Source organism: Triticum urartu, chromosome 5A, assembly GCF_056163025.1.
Source record: "Triticum urartu cultivar PI428250 chromosome 5A, HENAU_Tu73, whole genome shotgun sequence".
Classification (NCBI taxonomy): Eukaryota; Viridiplantae; Streptophyta; class Magnoliopsida; order Poales; family Poaceae; genus Triticum; species Triticum urartu.
The window spans coordinates 610127208-610139945 of NC_141877.1; positions in this window are offsets into that span (position 1 = coordinate 610127208).

The window sequence follows — 12738 nt, forward strand, 5'->3', positions numbered from 1 at the left end:
GCCTTCCACCCTTTACCAAGTATATAGATGCATTAAAGTAACAAGATATAATAATGATATCCCAACAATAAACATGTTCCAACAAGGAACAAACTCCAATCTTCACCTGCAACTAGCAACGCTATAAGAGGGGCTGAGCAAAGCGGTAACATAGCCAAACAACGGTTTGCTAGGACAAGGTGGGTTAGAGGTTTGACATGGCAATATGGGAGGCATGATAAGCAAGTGGTAGGTATCGCGGCATAGGCATAGCAATAGAGCGAGCAACTAGCAAGCAAAGACAGAAGTGATTTCGAGGGTATGGTCATCTTGCCTGCAAAGTTCTCCGAGTTGACGTAAGCTTGATCCGCGTGCGTGTACTCAATGGGTTCCTCGATCACTTACTCGTCTCTTGTCTCTACCCAAAGAAAGAACACAAGCAAAGGGAACAGCAATCAACCACGGTGCAATGCGCAAGCAACATGATGCAAAACAAGGCATGATATGCGGGATGTAAAATGCAATGCATATGCGTGCTTCGGAAGGGAAAGATTGAACCAGGCGTCAACTTGGCAAACCAAGAGCGCCGCTGGAAAGATGAGTTGATTTTGGCCGAAATCGATATAAAGATCACCGGAATTGGATGCACGGCTTGCAAATGGCAAGCAAGACAATAATGGCACTATTCTGCGATTAACAGCACGATGCCATCTAAGATGCAACAAGAAACTAAGCTACTGCACTCTAACATAGCAACAAAGCACATGGCAGTGATCCACTCAAGATGCTTGACAAAATATGAACAATGAGCTACGGCTAATTCACACAATAGCAGGCTCAAACAAGCATGGCAAAAGTGCAAAAGATATCAGGTTCACAGACTTAATGAAAATAACATGTCAGGATTTAGCATCAGGTAGCAATGTTTAGAGAAACATAACAACATGCTACAGGAACATATCATGGAAAGCAAGGCATGGCATGAAACTACTCAAAGCATATAACAAAAGTCCCTTACTGACCAAAAGCCAAAAAGGACCAGAAAATATGATGGCACCCATGTAAACATAGCAAGTTTCGTTAACAGATTCATACTTAGCAGAAAAACTGGACATGGCAAAAACAGAGTTATGTAGGCATGTTTGCGAGCTCGATGCACTCACAACAAGGCATTGCATGACAAACTAAGCATACACGCAGCAAGAAGACATGTTCAAGAAGCTAAACATTGCAAGAACAACCTCATAGCATGCATGGATCAACTACAATAACCTTGGCAAAATTGAATAACATGTAAACAATCTGCCAGGAAAATTTTATAGCAAAAGTAGAGCAAGATTTAGTCATGCTAGGGTACTCCATAATTGCAAACAAAGACATGGATGGACAGAACATAACAATATCTCAAAATCATCCTGACTGAACATGCTCAAAAGAGGCATGGATCACTCTGTAGCAACATGAATACATTGCATAAAAATAACATCAGGGAAATGACTTAGAAGAATTCTAAGTCCCTGAAATCAGCAACATCACGAGAGCTACTTTGCATGCTTGTACTAGTCACCACATTGATCACAAAAATACATGGCATACACCCCTGTAAAGATGGCATGACATAGCCCAAAACACATGTAGGGCTCAAGTTCATAGGAGGCACAAAATAATCATGGCAAAAATGACAAATGTCCATAATCCGTTAAGAAACAGAAACTAACATTTTATAGCACTTTTGCAACAACATTTTAGGCATTAAGATGGACTCAAACAAGCATGGTGCAATGGAACAAAATGAAGAGCACATCCAGACGAACAATTCAATATATCACACGCGCAAAACGGAGCTACGGATGCATAGTTATGACATGATGAAGAATGCTTAAAAAATGAACATGGACGAGGACTTAGTGAAATTAGACCTCTCCGGACAGATCTAGGGTTTGCCGGGTCCGTGAACCGAGGCGGGCGCGAGCTCGCCGGAGAGGAAGGTGGCGCTCGCCGGAGAGGAGGGGGAGGCGGATCCGGCACCGGGGAGCTCTCCTCCGGCAGGATCTCGCCGGATCCGGCGCGGGGCGAGGCGCGGACGACGAGGCACGACACCAGGCGCGAGGTGGCGGCGAGCGGTGATGGCAGGGTGGCGAGACGGCGGCCGGGCGGCGAGGCGAGTCGGCGGCGAGGGCTCGAGCAGCGGGGCGCGGTCGCGGGCGGCGGAGGCACGCGGTGTCGGCGGGGCGCGGCGTACGGGCCGCGGGGGCCAGATCCGGGCTGAGCGGGCCAGCGGCGGCGAGGTGGCGGCGGAGACATGTGGCGGAAGGCGATTCGCTGGCGTGGCGGGGCGGACGTGTCCGGCCGGACCGGGCGTGTCCGGCGGCGCAGGGTGGAAGAAGGCTAGGGTTTGGACCCGAATTTTCGGAGGGGGAGGCCTATTTATACATAGAAGGAGCTAGGAGACTCCAAATGGAGTGCGGTTTTCGGCCACGCGATCGTGATCGAATGACCGAGAGGATGGAGGGGGTTTAGGTGGGTTTTCGGCCACTTTGGAGGGGTGTTGGGCTGCAATACACACGAGGCCTTTACGGTTCCTCGGTTAACCGTTGGAGTATCAAACGGACTCCAAATAGCACGAAACTTGACAGGCGGTCTACCGGTAGTGAACCAAGGCCGCTTGGCAAGTCTCGGTCCAATCTGAGAACGTTTAACACTCGCACACGAAAAGAGGCAAAAGGGGACGCCGGAGGACATAGGAGTGCCGGAATGCAAAACGGATAATGGGGAAAATGCTCGGATGCATGAGACGAACACGTATGCAAATGCGATGCACATGATGACATGATATGCGATGCATGACATGGAAAAAAGCAAAACAAAGGCAAAACCCAAACACGAGGAAATATCATAACTTAGAGCCGAAAATGGTAAGAATTGGAATACAAATATGGCAAGTTACATACGGGCGTTACAGCCTACGATGGAATTACTCACGCACGGCGGTGAGCATCTTGAAATTGGTGATGGAGGATGGTTGATGATGACGATGGCGACGGATTCCCCTCTCCAAAGCCCCGAACAGACTCCAGATCAGCCCTCCCAAGAGGTTTTAGGGCTTGGCGGCGGCTCCGTATCGTAAAACGCAATGAATTCTTCTCTCTGATTTTTTTCTCCCCAAAACTCAATATATGGAGGTGGAGTTGGAGTCGGAGAGGCAACAGGAGGCCCACGAGGTAGGGGGGCGCGCCCTAGGGGGGCAGGCGCGCCCCCACCCTCGTGGAGAGATGGTGGGCCCCCTGGCCTTCATCTTTTGCAGGTATTTTTCTTATTTTATGAAAAGTGGCTCCGTGAAATTTCAGGTCATTCCGAGAACGTTTGCTCCTGCACATAAATAACACCATGGTAATTCTGCTGAAAACAGCGTCAGTCCGGGTTAGTTCCATTCAAATCATGCAAGTTAGAGTCCAAAACAAGGGCAAAAGTGTTTGGAAAAGTAGATACGTTGGAGACGTATCACGGGAATCCCTCACGCTTGCGCGACACGGAGGGCACAATAGGACAACACCAAAATAAAACATACAACTCATACCAATCTAGATCATCAATCAACCCAAAGACAAAGGATATCTACTCAAAACATCATAGGTTGGCAAAACATCATTGGATCATAATATGTGGTATAAAGCACCATGTTCAAGTAGGGATTACAGCGGGGTGCGGGAGAGTGGACCACGTAAAAGAGATGATGGTGATGTTGATGAAGACGATCACCGCGACGATGATTCCCCTCCCGATGGCACTCCGGCGCCACCGAGAGAGACAGGAGGAGAGGTTCTCCCCCTTGTGCTTCCTCCTCCATGCCCCCTGGATGGGGAGAGGTTCTCCCTATGGTCCTTGGCCTTCATGGTGATGATGGCCTCTCCGGGATCCTCCTCCATGCCCTCCGGTGATGATGGCCCCCTCAGGCAGGGTGCCACAGGGCCTAGATTGATTTCTCGTGGCTACAGAGGCTTGCGGCGGCGGAACTTCTGATGTAGGTTAATTTTTGGAGGTTTGGGTATTTATAGGAGATGTTGGCATCAAGAACAGGTCAGGGGCCCCCACGAGAAGTCCACGAGGCACAGGGGCGCCTCCAGGGGGTGGGCACCCCCCACCCTCGTTGGGCCCACGGGACTCCCCTCCGGTAGATTTTTGTTCCAGTATTTTTTATATTTTCCATAAAAATTCTCCTTTGATTTTCATCGCATTCCGAGAATTTTTATTTCTGCACAAAAACAACACCACGGTAGTTCTGCTGAAAACAACGTCAGTCCGGGTTAGTTCTAATCAAATCATACCAAAATCATATAAACTATTGTAAACATGGCATGAATACTTCATAAATTACTAGCACATATGCCCGTGCGTTGCAACGGGAAAAATTTATGTTTTGTGCAAGCATAATGTCCCACAACATCGGATTCACTATGAAGAACATGCTGCAACGCAACATCCTTCTACAAAATGAACATAAAAAATATGTTGCAATTTAGCAGTGTTCATATTTTCTTTATAGGGCTTAATCTCCCATGGATTCCATTTAAGATAATCCTTTTTAATGCCATTTAAGTATAATTCTTTCATTAATTACCATGACCTCCTCACCCGTTTTAGTCGGGAATCAAATCCTGTCTTTTCTAATTTAGTAGCCCAACACACTGGGCCTACAGATCCTTCCTTTTAATCTTTCTACCTTTTTACCTCAAATCCTTCATGTAGAATTTATTAAGATCACAATATTTCTTTTAGTTATTCCACCGGTTTACCCATAATCCTTTATTTAATTAGCCACGTCCATTTAAATGTTCTATTTAAACCCACAATCCTTCCTTTATTTAAGCCCTAAACATGATGACTGCCACTCGTATATTTAGAGCGAGTTGGGATTAGTAAATGTGAAAGGAGCATAGGTCGTTGATTGTTACATCGAAGAGCTAGACAGGAGGTCCTGTGTTTAATTCCTACAATGTTGATTTATTTTGACCCAATTATTTTCCGCGTTCTCTAAGAAAGCCCATAAAAGGCCCATCAACATAAACCAAACGAAAAGGACTAAACCAAACCAAGAATACCTATTCCCTTTAATAGTAGGTATAGATAGATACGTTGGAGACGTATCAGCATCCCCAAGCTTAATTCCTGCTCGTCCTCGAGTAGGTAAATGATAAAAGAAATAATTTATGATGTGTGAATGCTAGCAAGTGCATGAGTTTGATCAACGATAGTTCCAATCACTTTTTCTAGCATCATTATATATATCATAATAGTGGCTCAACTCATAAAACTTCTCATGATCAAGTAACAAGCTATTCACATGTTAAAGTATAGATCATAAACTTTCTTGAAAACTAACAAACCATGCTCTTAGTCATCAAACAATTGCAATTCATCTTATTTTCGGGAAGGGTCTATGTAAGAGCTTTGATTCAGCAAACTCCACATACTCAACTATCATTTAATATTTCACAATTGCTAACACTCATGTGATATTTATGGGTTCAAAGTTTTAACCGGACACAGAGAAAGATAGGGGCTTATAGTTTAGCCTCCCAACCTTTTACCTCAAGGGTAATCTCAACAATAATAATTTATGAGAACCTACATCCAAGTGGATATATATATCCAGATCGATCCAACACAAAGTGCTTGCCAAAGGAAAAAGTGTAAAAAGGAAAGGTGATGACCACCATGACTCTTGTATAAGGGTAGAAGATAAAAGTAGAAGATAGGCCCTTCGCAGAGGGAAGCAGAGGTTGTCATGCGTTTTATGGTTGATGCACAAAATCTTAATGCAAAAGAACGTCACTTTATATTGCCACTTGTGATATGGACCTTTATTATGCAGTCCATTGCTTTTATTTCTTCCACATCACAAGATCGTATAAAGCTTATTTTATCCACATTAATAGATGATACATATTTAGAGAGCAATTTTTTATTGCATGCACCGATTACAACTTACTTGAAGGATCTTACTCAATCCATAGGTAGGTATGGTGGACTCTCATGGTAAAACTGGTTTAAGGAATGTTTGGAAGCACAAGTAGTATCTCTACTTGGTGCAAAGAATTTGGCTAGAATGAGGGGGAAAGGCAAGCTCAACATGTTGGATGATCCAAGACAATATAACGTTTTGAATATAGGAAAACATAACCCATTAAGTTGTGTTCCTTGTCCAACATCAACCTTTTAGCATGTCATATTTTAATGAGTGCTCACAATTGCAAAAGATGTCCAAGATAGTATATTTATATGTGGAATCTCTCTTCCTTCAATATTCTTTCATGAATTGTTCAAGTGACCAATTCTGCGTTTGCTAACTTCCAATAAGTTTACTACCTATACTTATTATGTGTGAAGTAATTACTCCCCATGTTGTAAGCATATGAAACGTATATAAATTCAGATTTATGATATTCAAGTCATTCAACCATTTGCTCGTAGGATATACATGAAGCACATGAGTAAATGACACACTACTCCAAAAAGATATAAGTGAAGAATACTGAGTAGTCAAATAATTAAATATCTATGGGAGGATTATTTTTCACTCAAGATTTCAGATCCAATAATTTTATTCCAACAGCAAGTAAAATTTAAAATACGCTCGAAGCAAAACACATATCATGTGACGAATAAAAATATAGCTCCGAGTAACGTATACCGATAGTTTTTGAAGACGAAAGAGGGGATGCCTTTCGGGGCATCCCTAAGCTTAGGCGCTTGAGTCTTCCTTAAATATTACCTTGGGGTGCCTTGGGCATCCCCAATCTTAGGGTCTTTCCACTCCTTATTCTCCTCATATCGATATCTCTCCCAAAGCTTGAAAAATTCAATCACACAAAAATTAACGGAGTATGATAAAGAATAACCATTCACTTTTGTCCTGTCAAATACAAGGTTCATAATTGTTCTCACACAATTCCTACTGTTCCCTATCATTTCTACAATTTATATTGAGAAATACAAGCCATAGAAACTAGAAAACAAGCAAACTATGCATTGAAAACAGAATCTGTCAGAAACAGAACAGTCTGTAATGATCTTGACAGCAACCATACTTCTGCTACTCAAAAATTTACAAAATAAATTGGTGGACGTGATGAATTTGTCTATTAATCTTCTTCAAAAATAATCAACTCAATCGCACTCTTCTGTAAAAAATGACAGCTAATCTCGTGAGCGCAAAGTTTCTATTTTTTATAGAAAGATCACATTAACTTTCACCCAAGTCTTCCCAAAGGTCTTACTTGACACTTTATTGAAAAAAGCTATAAAACATGATTACTACAGTAGCTTAATCATGAGAACACACAAAAATAGTAAGGGTAAATATTGGGTTGTCTCCCAACAAGTGCTTTTCTTTAATGCCTTTTAGCTAGGCATGATGATTTCAATGATGCTCGCATAAAATATAAGAATTGAAACATAAAGAGAGCATCATGAAGAATATGACTAGCACATTTAAACCTAACCCACTTCCTATGCCTAGGGATTTTGTGAGCACACAATTTATGGGAACAAGAATCAACTAGCATAGGAAGGCAAAACAAGTATAACTTCAAAACTTTAAGCATATAGAGAGGAAACTTGATATTATTGCAACTCCTACAAACATGTATTCCTCCCTCATAATAATTTTCAGCAGCATCATAAATGATTTCAACAATATACCCATCACATAAAGCATTCTTTTCATGATCTACGAGCATAGAAATTTTACTACTCCCCACATAAGCAAAATTCTTCTAATTCGGAATAGTGGAATCATTACTAACTAAAGTTGACACTCTTCCAAATCCACTTTAGATTATAGTATTATTCATACTCCAAAAGATATAAGTGAAGTTCATGGAGAATTATACAATTAATATAGACTAACCAATATCCAAGCTCAAAATATATAAGTGAAGCACACGAAGCATTCTATAAAACCATACTCAAAAGATTTAAGTGAGGCACAGAGAGCAATTCTATAAGATCATACTTAAAAGATATAAGTGAAGCACATGAAGCATTCTATAAATCAATGAAGGGCTATCTCATACTAGCATGGTTCTTAAAGGAAAAACAGAAAACACAAAGGACACAAATCATGTGAACAAAACAAAAACCGAGGTATACCGATAATTGTTGAAGAAGAAAGATGGGATGCCAACCGGGGCATCCCCAAGCTTAGATGCTTGAGTATCCTTAGAATATTTATTTGGGGTGCCTTGGGCAACCCCAAGCTTGATCTCTTGCCTCTCTTTATTCTTCTCTTATTGATAGCTCCTCGATCTTCGAACACTTCATCCACACAAAACTTTAACAAAAACTTTGTGAGATCGTTAGTGTAAATAAAGCAAATCACTACCTTTAGGAACTGTTGCAAACTTATTCCAATTTCATATTAGAACTATATCTACTATATTCAAACTTCACCATGGTTCATACCCCCCTATACTACCCATAGATTCATCAAAATAAGCGAATAACTCATAGAAAACAGAATCTGTCAAAAACAGGACGGTCTGTAGTAATATAGTAAACTTCTGTAACTCCAAAAAATCTTAAAAATATGAAAATTTAAAAAATTTGTACAGAATTAATGTGCAAAAAGTTTCAGACCCATTTGACTTTCCAGTAAAAAAATGTAAAATCACGCGCTACAGCCAAAGTTTCTGTTTTTGTACTCAACATAGTAAACAAGCAATCTAATCATCCTAAAACCGAAGCTTGGCACATTATTTTTATAATGCAATGGATATATACAAGGGGATAATTATTTTCAGAGAAGCTTCCATGAATTTTTTTACATTGTTTTCATGAGCATGAACACAAGTGTTCAACGTCGACCCTCACTTCTCCAATGCATAACCTTCCAATCACTTCTCTTATTGAAAAAAACTTTTTAGGTATGAGAGGCAAGTATTTTTTTTGGTATTTTCATTCTTTTAATTTTTTTTGTATGTTTCACGCACAACTAAAGAGAAACAAAAAAAGGAAAAACAAAATCTACTTAGTGAAGAAAGCAAACAAGCACACACGAGAATATCAACCCCACGCTATTGCTCCCCGGCAACGGCGCCAGAAAAGAGCTTGATAATCCCCAAGTGCGGGGAATCATCATAGCAATTCCCAAAGGTGGAAGTGATAAGTATGGAGTGTAGAACCCACAAGGAGCTAAAGGTAAGATCAATATTCTCTCAAGCCCTATCTGCCACTCATACGATTCTACGTACACCGAACGTTTGCTTCCAACTAGAAACGAGAAATAAAACTACATTGTGGGTATGAAGAGGATAAATTTGCATGATATCGGAGAGCTAAAATATGAAAGTAGATGCTGTTATCTTAAAGTTAGAATATATTACTAAATATTATAAATAGCGAGTGTGGAATAATGATGGATCGGTGTGCGGAATTGTCCTAGGAAATTGTTAACAAGACCGATAGTCGTCATTGCAATTTCATATGAGGGAGAGGCATAAGCTAACATACTTTATCTTTTTGGAACATATACACTTATGATTGGAACTCTAGCAAGCATCCGCAACTACTAAAGATCATTAAGGTAAAACCCAACCATAGCATTAAAGCATCAAGTCCCCGTTATCCCATACGCAACAACCCCCTTACTCGGGTTTATGCTTCTGTCACTCAAGCAACCCACTATAAGCGAATCATGAATGTATTGCAACACCCTACAACGGGAATCCCTCATGCCTGCGCGACACGGAGGGCACAATAGGACAACACCAAAATAAAACATACAACTCATACCAATCTAGATCATCAATCAACCCAAAGACAAAGGATATCTACTCAAAACATTATAGGATGGCAACACATCATTGGATCATAATATGTGGCATAAATCACCATGTTCAAGTAGGGATTACAGTGGGGTGCGGGAGAGTGGACCGCGTAAAATAGATGAGGATGATGATGTTGATGAAGACGATCACCGCGGCGATGATTCCCCTCCCGATGGCACTCCGGAGCTACTGAGAGAGAGGAGGAGAGGTTCTCCCCCTTGTGCTTCCTCCTCCATTGCCCCCCTGGATGGGGAGAGGTTCTCCCTTTGGTCCTTGGCCTTCATGGTGATGATGGCCCCTTCGGGATCCTCCTCCATGCCCTCCGGTGATGATGGCCCCCTCCGGCAGGGTGCCAGAGAGGGCCTAGATTTATTTCTTGTGGCTACAGAGGCTTGCGGCGGCGGAACTTCCGATCTAGGTTAATTTTTGGAGGTTTGGGTATTTATAGGAGAGCTTGGATCGAGAACAGGTCAAGGGGCCCCACAGGAAGTCCATGAGGCACAGGGGCGCGCCCAGGGGGGGGGGGTGAGCGCGCCCCCACCCTCGTGGGGCCCACGGGACTCCCCTTCGGTAAATTTTTGTTCCACTATTTTTTATATTTTCCAGAAAAATTCTCCGTTGATTTTCATCGCATTTCGAGAACTTTTATTTCTGCACAAAAACAACACCGCGGTAGTTCTGCTGAAAAGAGTGTCAATCTGGGTTAGTTCTAATCAAATCATACCAAAATCATATAAAACTATTGTGAACATGGCATGGATACTTCATAAATTATAGATACGCTGGAGACGTATCAAGCTAAGCTTACGTCGATCTTCCCCGTAATACCATTTCACCTTGAGCAGCAAGCTTGATTTCGAGTTTGTGTCATACCCGTGGTTCCAATAACCTTTCGCTTCATCATTCCTTTGACTTGATGTCATCACCAATTGATTACATCTTCATGAAATCTCTCCACAATTGTGTCGTGATCATCATCAACAATTTGAGGTCTTATAGGATATCAATCAAATTTTTGATGGGGATTACCATCCTGGTCCCCCGGTAATTTGTATTGTCATCAACTACTTTCTTGCCTTCTTTCCAACACAAACTTGTTCGTGTTTTTTGATTATACATTGAGTTCCTTGCTATCCAACATTTGTTCTTCTTTACCTTGGAGTATTACCGTCTTTTATCTCTAGAATGACATGAGAATTTCATCACCTAATAAGAATTCTTGATACAAGTGATACTTCTCGCCATCTCCGTTCATTTCTTGGTCCCCGTAGTGTTGCTAACGGGAATACCGACAATTGAACTATGATGTGTGAATTCAAAATTGCTAGCAACTCTATTGCTTTGAAGTTAATGATCGATAGTTCATTCTTAGACTATAAGTTATTGAATCACCATTCTAGCATTGATCATGCTACCTAAGCCCATATCTCGCGTGCACCCTTCAACCAATGTTTAATTGTGTATATTTTCCTCGAGCATACATCAATATATCATTTGATCTGACAAATGTTATCTCCATGTTCACATAATTGTGGAAATCCATCTTTTTGGAAATCTCGATGAATTGTCGCTGAGTCCATCAACCACCTCCTCATCCTCTCCATGGTTTAATGATGAACTCTTGTTTCGGAATTCGCTTCCATAGATCATTTCCCGAGAATCTTACAATGTCATCTCGTTAATTTGTGTTGCATCGTTCCTTCTCAGGCACCCCAAGTCTGAGGTATACTGACACCATTTAGATCTGAATCTCGGTCATATATGATGGTTGGAGCATATTTCAAAGAGTTATAACATTGGGTCTTTATATGACCCGGTAAGGTGATGTCATGCCCGACACACCTGGCCGGAGGACCTATTGTTATAGCTTGCTTTTTGGCAAGGTTAGCCTTTTTTCCATGAGGAAATTGTAAGACTTATTCTATAAGTTGTTCCTGATGGATCCTTTGTGTATCCATAGCCTGATTTTTACCTGATGACCATGTCAATGCTATCTCGAAGCATGTCTGTGCTACTCCGATCATCAATAAGAGCATTTGAAGTAGAATGCTAAATTCTTTTTATCAATTATCCAAACACCGTTGTATGGGTAATGTCATGAAATTTCTTCCCCCTTTTCTAAAGGGTTTTCTACGTTATATCCTGTCATGAATATCATTCCTTGCTTGCCCTTGGGAAGGATATACCCCTGAAATATGTGTTTGAACACACTTTCCTTTTCATTGTTCTGTTTAATCTGATGAACACATTTTCCTTTCCATTGTTTTGTTTAACCTTTCTGGTGATCTATATGATCTAAGTAATAATATTCTTCTGCTTATGTAAACACCTTGGTGTACAACCGTGTCAGTAAGACCCTGTTGCTTTTGTTGATGGCATTTCGGTAACCACCGATGCACAAGAACTTTGCCTATAGGTCCACCTCGTTCGAACGAGCAGGAAAATGGTTCTCTTCGTCCCTCGCCCTTGGTACCGACGTTGTTGCTGACATAACTGACATGCTATTCCCTGACATGCCTTGCTATCATGACCATGCAAGATGTCGCCGCCCCTCTTGCTTTAACCCACATGGTGGGCCCATAACCCACAGTTCCCAGGATCAAAACCTGACTCTCATGTACACCATGTTGCCAAATTTATTCCTCACGCTTGACTTCGTATGTAATTCACGGGCCACCTGCCTAGTGATCTATTCTGGTATCACACACAATACTTATTCCCATTGCTCTGAACCCCTTTCACACTTAGTTTCAGGCAACAAACGATGGCCTATCCGCTTGAAACTTCCATTTTCACCTTCTTACTTTGCTATAGGTGATTTTCCTGAATTTCATCTCGGGAGATGCCTCTATGCCTCGTACACTGAGATAGCCCCAGGTACCTAACATGTTTTGAGCTCCGTAACTCCCGTGTTTCCCCCCTTATCTTTTCG